Raw genomic sequence first — 14,325 nt, forward strand, 5'->3', positions numbered from 1 at the left:
GGTTCTAAAAATTTATTGATGCTTTTAAATAACTGAAAATATTGTGCGTTTTTAAATATAAGACTAGAAGTGTGCAATTTAATTTTATACATACCCCCACTATTTTTTAAAATCGCTAATCGAAACCTTTATTCCTTTCATAACATCCAAAGAAAACGAAAACAGAAGAGAAATATGCCAAAGTAAAAATTAATCTGCGCCTTAATTTTTACTTTTAATTTAATTTAATTTGATTAAATTTAATCCTGTTTTGTAAAATCTACGGCAAACAGAAAATTACAGTTTTGCCTGAAATCCAAACAAAAATTGATCATATTTCTACGATGTGTGCTTTCGGAAGTTACCACCAGAGTGCGTTCCCAAATAATTTCATTCATCTTTCCCGCCTCGCATTCAGACACGTTCCTTCCGCTGTTGTATAACCATGTCTCATACGTAGACTTAGCAGAGAGCACGTTTTACCTAAAATAAGTAAATTCTTAGCAAATCTTAAAATTATCTGCCGAAATTTTTAAGTATGAATTTGTACATTTAAGTAATAAAATGACACTTTTCTTATATATTTTCGTTATTTATTTTTAATGAAAAATGTAGCTGGATTCTCAGGTAAGAATTTTACAATTTAAATGCAAAAATGCAGTTGTTTTTTTAATTTGACTGTGCTAGTTTAAGTGTTTTTTAAATTAGTTAATAAATGTAGTTAAAAATAACACGATTTTATTACTAGAATGTAAATACGTTAAAAAAATAGAAAGGTAGTCTATTATATTTTTGGCAAAATTCTTAAATGTACCTAATTTCCCAATTCTGTATAAACATTATATATATATATATGTATACAGATGTATATTTTATACCTGTGTTAGTTTCATACTGCTATCATAAACAAAATACATGTTAGAAATGTTTTTGTGAGTATTATCTGCATTTAAAAAGCTGTTAAAATGAAATCCTTTAGGGCAGTGTTGTTCACTTCGCATTTTTTAATATTTTCAAGCTTTTATAATAATAACTAACGAATTTATTGAGGATGTTTTAAGGTTATTGCCAAAATTCTGTACTAAAAAGATTATTTTACATTTGCTTAGAAAGTTAGTAAGATTTTTTTAAAATAAAACACCGTGTCTTCAAATCAGAATTAAATTCAAAATAAAATTTATTAAAAATTAAATAATTCGTTTCTAGATACATTAATAACATTTGAAATAGGATACTATGCCAGTGCTTAGAACAATAAATCTATAAGACACAAAAAATTAAAAGTTTGTCAATTCTATGCTCATTTTTGAAGTTAAAAATAATTTTAAACTATTTTTTTCAAATATCTTGCTATCTTTAAGTTGAAATATAAACTTACATAGAAACTTGCAAGAGCATATTTTTAAAAAGGCGTTTGTCCTCCCAGTTTTTATGTTATATGTACTAGTGTTGTTCACTGCTTAAATTTTAAACAATGGTACAACCATATGTAAGCATAATCTTAGAAATGATTCTTTTCAAGCAGTATGTATCTAATTTAGGATAAATACTTAAAAATTCTTAATTAAGAAAATATAAATTAAAACGTGATAGACTTTCTTTACATTTTAAAATAAACACTTTCCATTAGCTTTGATTGCGTTAAAAACAAATAAAATAATCGTATTTTAAATTACTGCACTTTTAAAAATATTGTTTTTGTTTCTAATTTCGATTTTGAGAAAAGAATTCAAATTTTGTTAGTTTGTATAATTTTTCCAAACTAGCATGATCTTCGCCTCATGGTTGAATATGCTTATTAATTTTAGAGGTGCATGAGAAGTGGACTATTCTAAATATAATTAACATAATTAGAAAAGATTATTTATATTCATATTTACTGTAGTTATTTCCAGTTGTTATTTATCATTATATGCATCGTGAAGAAAATGCTACTTTGCTGAGAATTCGCTAGATTTTAATGCATCTTTTTCCTTAATTCAATCTTTTGAGATTATGTGATCAGTTTATCAATATTTTAAATGCCTTCCATCATTACAGGAAATGAAAGCATGATGTATGCTCATAATTAAAGCAAAATATAGAAAATGATCGTATTCACTGCACTGTTACTGCTGTTTCTTATTTATTCATCATAAAAATTTACAGCGTATCAGGGAACCTTACAAAATTCTGACTCGTTCATATTTAATAGATTTGAACGTTTTCCATAAAAGAAATGTAAATCGCTATTCTGGTGTACTATATAACTACACTGTTGATTATATGTCTGCAAACTATGCAAACCCCCCTAAAAACAGTTATATATCTTTCGTTCTAGTCAGCCGATCTACAAAATTCAACTGGCGTTTCTCATCTTTCAAAAACGCGATTTAGCGTAAGGTTGTACAAATCGTACCCGCTAAGAAAAAAAATAGGTGTGAATTATTGAATCTATGAGAAAAATAAAATTATGTGTGGTAAAATATCTTGTGTAGCCATTTTTTATGTTTATTACAATTAAATTCCCTATAGTTGTACAGTCATTAGGAATTTTTCGGAGCAGGAAGACGTGATTATTGTGCAATACCCTTCTTGGAATTCGAACCTGGACCTCTCGAATACGCATCGGGTGTGCTACCGTTACACCACGAAGGCATGCAGAAAGGAGGGATAAAATACCTTATATAGTCTACTGCCATGGATAAAATTAATAAAATTTATGAATATTCACTTAATACGACTTTGACAAGCAGCATTCTATGTAGTACCCCCCCCCATAGCTTAACACGAACTACGTTTAAAATTGGACATTTATAATAAAACTTTCTTTTTCTCAATTAATTTACTTATATAATTAATTACAGCAATGATCACAAAAATACTTATTTTTCATTTCCTTATCAACTCTTGCTCATAAGTTCTGTAATACTCCTTTGCATTTTAGAGATTGAATCATATTCTTTTCGAGGTCTTCCTCACACGTATTACAGAGAGAAATCACGACGTGAAACAATACGGTTATCTATTTCGTTAAATTTGCAATTTGCTTTTCCTTTTAATCATTCTAAGTTTTTTTAGTACCCATAGTACCTTTTATCCATAAAGCATCGACATATTGTCCCTATGCAATTTATTTATCTCATTGAAATTCCTGTATTAATGTATTAATCATCTCAGCAATTATTTGTTTCTAAACAACCAATTCTTGTAAAATATGATCAGTAGTAACTATACCACATTTATGATCACTGCATTTATCAGTATTTGAATCAGAATATGAAGATGTAATTTTTTTATAGTTATCTTTCGGAAAAATCTCATTGTTCTTCATTGTTCTCACTGTTCTTCATTGCTACTATTCGAAATTTTATAAGCCTCGCAACAGGTTTCTTCTTCACTGCTGCATAATGCACTTAAAAATTACTCTTTCATTTTTCTTTTAGATATTGCAAAACGTTGGGGCAACAATTTTAACACAAAAAAAAATTTCGATCATTTATCACTACAGAAAAGATATTTGGAAAAGAAGAAATAATTTTTGAATCTCACACCCTATCTTAGCTATAAATTGAAAAATTTATAAATTGAAATTTATACAGATGGATCTGGGTTTGCGGAGAGCATCGGCAGTGGCTTTGTTGTATTTTTCCACCGTATTTAAATTGATTACGAGACGTTTACTTTAAAACAAGGAAATTCAGTTTATCAAGCAGAATTGTTGGCAATTAAAATGGCTTTATCCTGGATCAAGAAATTATCCGTGGGTTATTACATTAATTTATACTCAGATGCCTTATCTGATCTTATGGAGCTCTCTCGCTCCTTTCAAAAGAATAATATTGTTAATGATATCAAGCATATATATTTAGAACTACGAAAGAAGCCTATTTTGAATTTACATTGGATTAAAGCTCAAGCTGGTCATTACGGGAATGAGAGAGCGGATGCTCTAGCGAAAGAAGCCTCCCTGGAGGTTGGGACCGAAAAAGTTTTTATTCAAGATTCGAAAAAGAAGACATGTACTATAATACATGACAGGCTTATTAGAGACTGGAGAAATTTATGTGATCTCTCTGAAAGAAACAAAAACTATCTAAAATGTTTAAAAATTAGCAAAAAAATGAGAATTTTAGGAGATGCAGATGTTAATCAAATTCTCACTGCACATGGAAGGTTCCCTGCTTACTTAAAAAGGTTCCACCTCCAGGAAAATGATATATGTAAAGTTTGTAATAAATTCGGAGATTCAAAGCATTTCGTCGAGGACTGTTGCCTGACTGGAAGTGTGAGAGAAAATATAAATTTGCGAAGTTTGAGGATTTATTTAGTGATTATAAATTGTTTAGAAAATTTGCAAGAGATATTATGCAAACTGTGAATGAGAATAAGAAGAATATTGGTATCGAGATATAACAAAGCAGAAAATCATACTGAAAACAGAAATAATTGAGGTAACTTATAAATTTAAGATGAATTTCGATAATATAAAGAAGATTTGAATAATAATAATAACTAATTGAAAGTAAAACTTATAAAGATTTTAAACTTCAGAAAAAAGACAGAAATAGAAACGACGCATTTATATACTAATTCACCGAGAGTGTTTTGAATGTATTTAGCTACTTTACTTTTTTTTTTTTTTTTGTTATGCCTTTGTAGCTTGGCCTGTTCTCTCATAGCCATATGGCAGGTTTCGCCTGCTAGGTGGGCTGGGGCCAGCGCTTAGAACTAACTAACCTTATCTTAGCTACTTCGTTCATAAGGAAAGATTTTATACTGAAAATATTTCGTATATATATTATACTAAAAATACTTCGTTCTAGAAACTCTAAACTCCTACAATCGTTAATCTACAAACACTTGACGCATGGTGTACGGGTGCTCGTGGCTTAAGGGAAATTTTCTTATAAACTTGCGGGGCGTGCATTGAAGGACAACGTGTTAACGGAATCAATGACTTTTTTATTTATACAGTCAACGTGTTAAAGAATCAATGACTATTTTATTCGTACATTCAACGTGTTAAATAAATCAATGACTATTTTAGTTATACAGTGAACGTGTTAAAGGAATCAATGACTATTTTATTTGTACATTCAACGCTTTAAAGGAATCAATGACTATTTATTTGCTCAGAGAATGTGTTAAAGGAATCAATGACTATTTTGCCCTCTTTTGCAAAAAAATCGAAGCACCATGAAGGAAGTGGTTGTTTTTGATTAAATTGAATATGTGTATAGTTCATACACAGATAATAAAATGATTAAAAAATCAAGGTCAAAGTGCCTGTTCACGGCTCACAATCACCCACTGAGTGTTCAAATTAGTAGTTGGTCGAACTGCCTCTGGCGGGAACGCATGTTTGAATTCGTGGAGTCAAGGAGTGGTAGAGGCTCCTAATGTCATCCTGCGACACATTCTGCCAGGCGTTCATCACTTGTAGCTCCAGATCTGGGATATTTGGTGGTGCTCGAATCTGGCAGCCTACCATCTCCCAGACATGCTCGATTGGTGAAAGGTCTGGTCACCTTGCTGGCCAAGGAAGAATATCAACCGTACGGACACAGTTCAGAGATAAGCAAGCAGTATGTGGCCTGGCATTATCTTGTTTTAAAATGGCTCCAGGATGATGTGCCATGAAGGGTAATGCAACCGGCCGCAGGATGGTAGCAACATATCGTTGAGCTGTTAAAGATGTACGGAGGATACTAAAAATAACCTGCTGTCATAAGAAATAGCACCCCGCACCATCACACCAGGGGTTATGGCTTTATGCCTTTGTAAAACAAAGGCTGATTAGGACCGCTGTCCCTGTCCTCTCCAGACACGAACACGGTGGTCATCTGCTTCAAGGGTGAAGCGGGATTCATCGCTGAACACTATACGATGCCAGTCTCATGGCAGCCATGATGATTGACTGCGAAACCACTCCAGATGACTCCGCCGATGTTTCAAAGGCAAACGTCTTACAGGCCTCTGTGAGCGTAACCCCGCCTCAAAGAAGCCCCGTGAGATGGTGGACGGTACCACGGGAGGTATAGACATGGCTGTAGTGCGTTGAATAGTCGACAAATATACCGTTGAGACGGTTCGGGCCTAACGAACAATCATCTTATCTTGCCTCACATTTGTGCTCCTTGGCCTTCCAAAGCCTTCATTTCATCGGCAATTTCCTTGTAGCAACCATTGTTGCCAAAATCTTTGCACAGCAGTGTCTGTATGCTGGAGGTGGTGGCCTATTGCTCAGTATGACCACCCAGCTTCACGCAACCCTACAATGCGACCACGTTCGAAGCCGTTTAGATCGCAGTCGTTTAGTCGTTTCGATTGCAAAAGTCCTTCTCGGCGCTTCGATGCTTTTTTTTCCTCGGTGCTTTTTTTTTTTTTTTCGCAAAAGAGTGCATTTATACAGTCAAGGTGTTAAAGGAATCAATTATTATTTAATTTATACAGTCAACGTGTTAAAGGAATCAATGGCTATTTAATTTATACAGTCAAAGTTTTAAAAGAATCAATGACTATTTTATTTATACAGTGAACGTGTTAAAGCAATCAATAACTATTTCATTTATAGAGTGAACATGTTAAAGGAATCAATGATTATTTTATTTATACAGTCAATTTGTTAAAGGAATCAATGACTGCTTTCTTCCTTTCTACATTTCTTTTATTGCTATGTATTCGTATTTTGGCATATTGACATACATCCAGGCTGCTCGCACTAAACCAACTGTTGGAATATTCTTAATGCCCTTATTACGTTTTTCTAAATACAGATGTTTCTAACTTACCTAAGTTCGCTTTGCGCCGTTTTGCTTTTACGAAAGCTAACTTTGGTTGTTATTTGTGTAACGAAAGAAATCCGAAAATACTCGCTTATACGATGGAAAGATAAAAGCCAAAGTAGTGTTCAATGGCTATTTTATGCTAGCTAATATAAATCCGAAGCGGATTTCTCAACTTTAGTGATTAATATTCCGCTTTTTCACATATAATCGTGTTTAAATGCTTATAAGTTCAGACTTAGCATGTTACACGATTCGCTGCTTTACCTTATAGGGTTCTGCTATGGCTAGAGGCTTATCTTAATGTCCGGTAGACCCTATTAAACTGAGCAGCGAGTTATCGCTTTAGTATGAAGCAAATGACAAATTACTAAGAAGGTTAAAACTACCTTTTTATTTATTTCTTTAAATGAACTGAAGACCCTACTTGTGCTACAGATGAATATTCGCTACTTCCGGATATTTAAAGCAACATAAGATGAAACGAAACTCAAATTTAGGTACTGTAGTCTGAGACTGCAGACAAAATAAGCTACTTAAGTTGGGTCAAAATAATTAACGGCACATGTTTAAACATTGGTTAGCAAGAAATTAAAGCTGGAAAAAAAAACTTTAGCCGGGCTGGAGATTGTAAATAACTGCAATACGAGGCTGCCAGAAATTCAAATCCTAAAACATTCAAACCTTCGGCTTATATACACAAGAACTAATTTGGATTCTGGTGTGGACTATGAAAAGAAAAAGTTTAAAGTAAAGATTAAGTCATAATATGGTTAATTAACATAAAATTCTGCAATCTGAATAACGAATGCCGATTGTTGGTGTATTAATCCTCAACACGTGTTATGACTAGGGAGCTTTTTGTAAATTCAGTCTACGCCGATCGGGTAAGACCGCTAATATTTTAAATGGAGTTTGGTCCCAAGGAGAAATGGGCTGTTCTGAGTAAGGTTTTCGTGGAGGATCAAAGGTGGTATGCTATACTTGGTCGTGCTGTACGGAAAATTTTCTCTGCAAAAACGTTCAATGTGTTTTATAATATGTATTTGTAATGTTTGAATTATGTTAATTAAACTGTCCATATTGTTACGAATTATGTGTATTCGTAAATAATTTTAGTGAAATTATATGTCAAATTATAATATCTTATGCATAACAGGAAAGGTCTAAGAAGAGTGATGTTAAGGTTACAGGGACCAGATTAATTAATATTCACGTAAATGTCGCTAAACTGGAGAGATATTGCTCAGCTTGCGATAGTTTTGGCGACTAATTCTTGTTATCAAACTTGGCGAGAAATAGTCAAAAGTCACCAAACTTGGCGACATTAGAGTCCGCTCCCTATATAACTGTAATTGGTATTGTAAAAGAATAACTGTAATAGATCTCTATATGTAACCGTAACCGTATATGCGTTCCAGCACTTTCGAGAAATAAAAGGTACTAAGATGAAAACTAAATAAAACCGAAGAGAGCGAGTGTTGAGAGATCTCCCTTTAAGCTTCTCTTTATAGGTTCGCTTTGCATTGCGTTGTATTTAACGTTCTTAGTAATTTGAAGTAGTAACTACTGATTGTGCTATGTCACTTTGAGAAGAGCAGCACATGCAGGAGCCTGTGTACGAGTATATTTGTGGAAAATTCGAGAACTGTTAAGTGTTTCCGTTAGGAAAATGAATTCTTTCTGTGTGCATTCATTCCATCATGAACCTGTACGCACGCAAAAATATTAATAATTTGTTCTTGATATAAAATTAATTTTTTCATATATTTACGTTTACTGTTATTTTAAAAATTTGCGGTTAATTAATATTATATTTACTCACTTATTTTCACCTTTTTTTATTAATTTTGCCTGTTGATAATTGAAAAGGGAATATTACCTGATGCATACTATTTCTGAGGGAAAGGTTTTTAATAAAAAAATGGCGGTTTTAAAGCATATATGGAAAAATGTAGTAATAGAAATACTCTATATTTCAATGAAATCAATTACAATTACTAATTTCAAAATTATTGTTGTTATTAACATTGTTAACTTTTCTATCTGAGCATGCAGTTTAAACTGTTACTATACACCAGAAAGAAAGGAAATACGAGAGCGAAAAATGAAAGTAAATGCGGTATTAATAATAACTGAAAATAAATCTGTAAAAACGGAAAGGCTACTTTTTCAATTCCCTCTGAAAATCGATATTTGCATTAGATTCAAATTTTATGATAAATTATAAGAATATAAGCAACCTAATCAATACTACACTACCTCTGTATTTTTTACTTCACTTTATATCTCTTGGAAACGATGGATGCAAAAGAACTTTTGTTTGTTATAACAACAGTGCCCATTATTTTATATATTTCTTCATAAAACAAACTTGGAAGTAAATCCAGAGAATTTTCGTGAAGAAAAAGAAAGATAAATTTACTCAGTAGCCAGTGCCTTTTCGATGACAACAAAAGGAATAGGGAGAATATATATCAGAACTGAAGAGAAATAAGTAGTATGAAACAAACATCCTAGATAATATCGAACCACAAAAGCCCCAAAGAAAATTCTATAATAATCTACTTCTTCATGGCAAACTTCTAAAAGATGGGAGACAATGAACCTATGCCTGTTCACAAATGCGTAGAATAAACGATAAAAACGTTATGTATACAGAATTAATATAGTTGGTATTTTGCATTGTTTGCTAAAAAGGCAAACTATAGAACTATATGTAACAAATTCCGAAACAGAACAACAAAGGAGAAAATTAGATTAAATACTTAACGTACATCCTTTGTCAGAAAAATTCCAGGACAGTTTTTTTTTTTTTTTTTTTTAATTTTTGAGTTTGCGGTACTTAAACGGAACATTTTTTTTTTAAATGTTACCCAGTATTTATTCTTATTTGACACATTTCCTTGACATGTTTCCGCGCAAACTTACTGGGTGGCAAGGCTGTGCTTAGCAACACACTGTTCGGATTGTTGTCGAGTTCCTTAATGTTACACAATGTACAAAGAGTGAACAATAAGTTCTGCGTTAAGCTCGGGAAAACCCCTAGTGAAATAAGGAACATGATTAAGCAAGCATATGCAGGTGAGGCACTTTCAAGAAGTCGTGTTTTCGAGTGGTACGAAAGGTTTCGTGAAGGCAGAGATTCAGCGTAAGAAGATCCCAGACCTGATACCGATGCGTGCAGCGTGTAAGGCAGTTATTGCAAGAAGACCGTCGTGTAACTGTGCGTATGATAACAGACCTGACTTTAAATCGCTATCTGTGTTATAAGATTTTACGCGAAGATTTGGGGAAATGGAAGCTTAATGCAAGAATCGTCCTTCACTCACTAACAGATGAACAGAAAGAGGAAAGACGAAGAATTTCTGCTGAACTATTGGACAGAGCCAGACATGATCCCAATTTGTGTCAAAGATTATTGTGATTTTTTCTTGTTTCCGTGAGTGAAAAGGCGACTGAAAGGAAAGCTTGATCAAGATTATTGCAGACATCCAACGGACTGTGACAAATGAGCTTGCAAGCATCGCAGTTGAAGATTTCCCCGCTTGCTTGAGACCTCCAGAAACGTTGGCAGTTGTGTGTAGCCAAGGGACCTACTTTAATAGCAGCTAGAATCATTTATTAGTAAATGAAATTTTCTATTTTTTACGTCCTTCGCCCTGAGTATGTATCACAAGCCGTTTTAAAGGGTAAAAGCGTAATTGTATTCATTATAAAATAAAATTTCTGAGAATAATTATACAGTAATTGATGTAGTTCATCAGCAAGGAGTGGATATCCATTGTTTTCCAATCTAGTTCATAAAAGCGCCAGTTTCTGAGTTACTATTATGAAGGATAAAATTGGTACATGTCCTTTTTAAGACTACTATTTCAGTTTACAAAATTATTAATTATGAATTGCAAATTTTACATTGCTAAGAAATAGGAAATGTTATAAATTCCTTTTCCGAAGGATGAGTTTGAAAACAAAGCAACAACAAATCTAGTGCTCGTATGATGCATCTCTGATGTCTTTATCTTCTGGGAAATTAGTATTCAGATTTTTAAAATGAGTTTTTGATATGAATGACAACGATGTTTCTAATTCGCGGAAGCGCTATGTTTCAATTCATATTTTTCTTTTTCCATGCCATAATGTAATCTTTAATTAGACAATTGTAATTTATTTTACTATTGCGTGCATTCAATGAAAAATATTCCGATCGTAAATAGGTAATTATAAAGAATGTTAATTAGTTATGATATGACCATTCAACGTCTATCTACTTAACGAAGAGCAATGGAAAATCTTCTTTTAAAAGACTTTTAATTTATCTTTGAAATCAAAACAGTAGGTTGTAACTAAGAGTTTTAAAACTAATAACTATATTTCTTAGCAATTTATTCCTAATTTCGTAGTCATCTCGTAATTTCGCAGTGACTAGAAAGCAATAAATGCAACAATACTTACAAATATGTTTTTTATTTTTTAACCTCATCAAATTTAAATAAAATGCAATTTAAATTATGAAATGCTTATTCAGAAGTCAAACAACAAAAATCAGCGTTAATTTACAAAATTTTCACAGGACTAGTTTCGATGGTTTTACCGAACCATCATCTTCAGCTGCAAAACCGCAAATGAACAAGATAGGAACAAGATAGTCCTGTGAAAATTTTGTAAATTAACGCTGATTTTTGTTGTTTGACTTCTGAATTAGTATTTATTCGGCGTGCTATTGTGTCTTAATTATGAAATGCTTATTTAGAAATATTAAAATATTTTTGTTAAATGACTCGAACTGATTAAAATCATTACATACTTTTTTTATGGTAACTCTTTAGACGGCTGACTACTCGAGCGGATAGTTTTCAAAGAAATAATATAAAGAATAAAAAAAAAGTGTGTAGCTACTCCTAACACTGTATCCAGAATTCCAAAGTTATGTTGTTTTTAAATATTTTGATTTTGCTTTTAAATTTTATGTGGCATTATTGAGAAGAAATCTATAACTAAAAAGATAAAAAATTGTGTTTAGCAGGTCTGAGTCCAAGAGCAGACTGGTAACCTGCTACTCAACGAAAGCACAATAAACCTTAACAGATCCTCTGATGCGATTTTAAAATCTGTATCTTTTCAGATTTCTTTTCTTTCTTGTATTTTATTTAAATATTTATAACCAATCACTTTAAATTTCGTTAACGTAGTAGAAGCTAAATTGTGTTCTATGTATCGGCTTTACAAACATCCATGCCTTCTCCGGGATTCGAACCCGGGAAGTTCGGTACCGGAGTAGGCTCCCCTAACCACTATATCATGTAGGTGGCATAACTTTCATTCTGGAGACAAAGTAAAATGTTTTCTTACCCTCTCCATCGACATTAATGTGCATCCAAATATTTTTCCAACTTTTTTCATCAAATATACATACTACAACTGCTTTTTGTGTTGTAAGGAAAATTATGCAGGAAATCAGATCGGTTTCCTGCATCTGGTTTTTCATTTTCAGTTATTCGTTTGTAAATTTTACGAAATGATTTTCTTCATGGATATTCATTGACAAATTATTATCATTTCGCAAAGTTCAGAACTTATTTTAAATACTTTATTTTAAAATCTGAGCAGCTGGATTGAAAGGGAACCTTCAGCATCACTTTTAAGGTCTCACCCAATGTTTTTCTACACGATTCCGTATAAATGCAGAAAATAAATCCTTTACTTAAGATTAATGAGGAAGAAAGATTTCTTGATTCGAGTGACAATGATATTAATCAAATTTCTTTCAAAATTTGCTATTCCGAAGGAAAGCTGATGCTATCAATTCTAATTAAAGCTATAAATTACCATAATTTCCTCTTTAGATGAAATAACACATTCCATAAAAACAGATATACGTTTATCTGAGATAAGACTACATTAATAAATAAAATTATTAAAGAAATATTTAGGTCTCATACATTATTTTGTAAAGGTGGTATATTGTTATTTAAATTTTAATAATCGCATATAAAGATCGTTTTAAAATCTCAGTTTTAATTAGATGCTAAAAAATTTTAAGTTTATAAATTGTATGAAAATATTCTCAAAGAACGAAAACGTTACAATAGAACATGAAATGAGTAATAATAATGTAAACTCTACATATAATAAAAGGAAGAGTCTGTGTGTCTCTTTCATTCGTGCTTTGCGCGTAAGCTAATAGACCACGGCTACGAAATTTGGCAAATAGGATGCATCTAGACATATTTTTTCATATTTTATAAACTTCGCCAGTGCACTCGAAGCGATTTTTTTCAAAATTCGAATGAGTTTTTTTAGTCCAAAGGGATTTGAATCCCGAAGGACTATTAGTTTCGTTTTGGCATTTTGCGTCGGACGGATAAATGTCGATTCACTTTTCAAACTGTTGCCATAAAATGTTAGAGTCCTGCATTATATTTGAAGAAATTAAATAATGAAAATCTGCGTAAATGTATGTATATTTCTCACATTGTCATAAAATAACGGTACATAGAGTCATCGAATTTTGAATAACGTAATCCTCCAACGAATATGAGCATGTGGAAGACCAAATTTGAAATTTGAAATTTGTTTTATGATCGATTTCCTATTTTTTAAAACTTTGACGAATTTTTGATTAACAAACTCAAGGATTTCAAAGCGAGCAATGGCAACGTTGTGCAGAAAAAACATTTTTATCTCCAGCGCGTGAGTCTCTGTATCGGAAATTCTAAAGATATGCTCGTTTTAAAACTATTTTGCGATATTGCTGTTGCACTGGATCTTATGGTTTAAGTGCGAGGAACATGATATTTAATAAAGAAAGGTAACACACAAAATGTTAAAAAACGCCCCTTTGGACGTCATTTAAAATCTGAAACATTTCAGATTTTTTTTAAAATGTTTTTTGATGAAATCGGATCAAATCAATAATTCTCTGCTGTTGCCATTGCTGCTGATATCAGCACTGTTGTCACTCATAAAAATGAGGGCGATAATTCTGTGCAGTTTTTAAATTTAATTTTTCTCTTGGATACTGGACTTTTATATTTTGGATACGATGCTTGTTTTACAGTACATTTATAAGCCAAACGAAGGCTGGTCGCATAGCGGCTAGTTTTTTATATGGCGAAAAGTTTTTAATTATTATTACTCAGAAATGATGAAAATTGTGATTATTTAAAATAACAAATTTTGATTTTATACCTTGTTATTAGCCCAAAGGGGCTGTAGCCCCAAAAGTTATTAGTTTCTAAACGGCATTTTATGGCGTTTCACCATAACTACAGCAAATCACTTTTTTAATTGTTGTCCCAAAATATTATCGCCCTGCACTATATTTAAAGAAATTAAATAATGAAGAATTTGCATGAGTGTGGGTATGTTTCTCGCATTTTGAAAAACAAACAAAAGCGAAAAAACGAGGGTACTTAGAGCCATCAAATTTTGAATATCTGTTTCATATTTTATAAAACTTTAATGAATTTTTGATTAACAAACTGAATTATTTCAAAGCGAGCAATGGCAACATTCTACAGGAAAAAAAAAAAAAGCATTTTTTATCTCTAGCGAGCGAGACTGTATATTGGAAAGT

General features: G+C 32.2%; 1 protein-coding gene across 1 annotated transcript in view; it reads left to right on the forward strand.

Annotated features, from left to right (window-relative positions):
- The first annotated feature begins 405 nt into the window (after positions 1-405).
- Positions 406-14,325, forward strand: part of LOC118190715 (endothelial cell-selective adhesion molecule-like) — a 138,216-nt gene continuing 124,296 nt past the window's right edge. The window contains exon 1 of the mRNA XM_085819379.1: positions 406-606. The gene's annotated coding sequence lies outside the window, so the exon portion shown is untranslated. The remainder of the gene's footprint in view (positions 607-14,325) is intronic.

The sequence above is a fragment of the Stegodyphus dumicola genome, chromosome 6 (genome assembly GCF_044657685.1).
Source record: "Stegodyphus dumicola isolate Sdum_Otavi_A_Nest chromosome 6, ASM4465768v1".
Taxonomy (NCBI): domain Eukaryota; kingdom Metazoa; phylum Arthropoda; class Arachnida; order Araneae; family Eresidae; genus Stegodyphus; species Stegodyphus dumicola.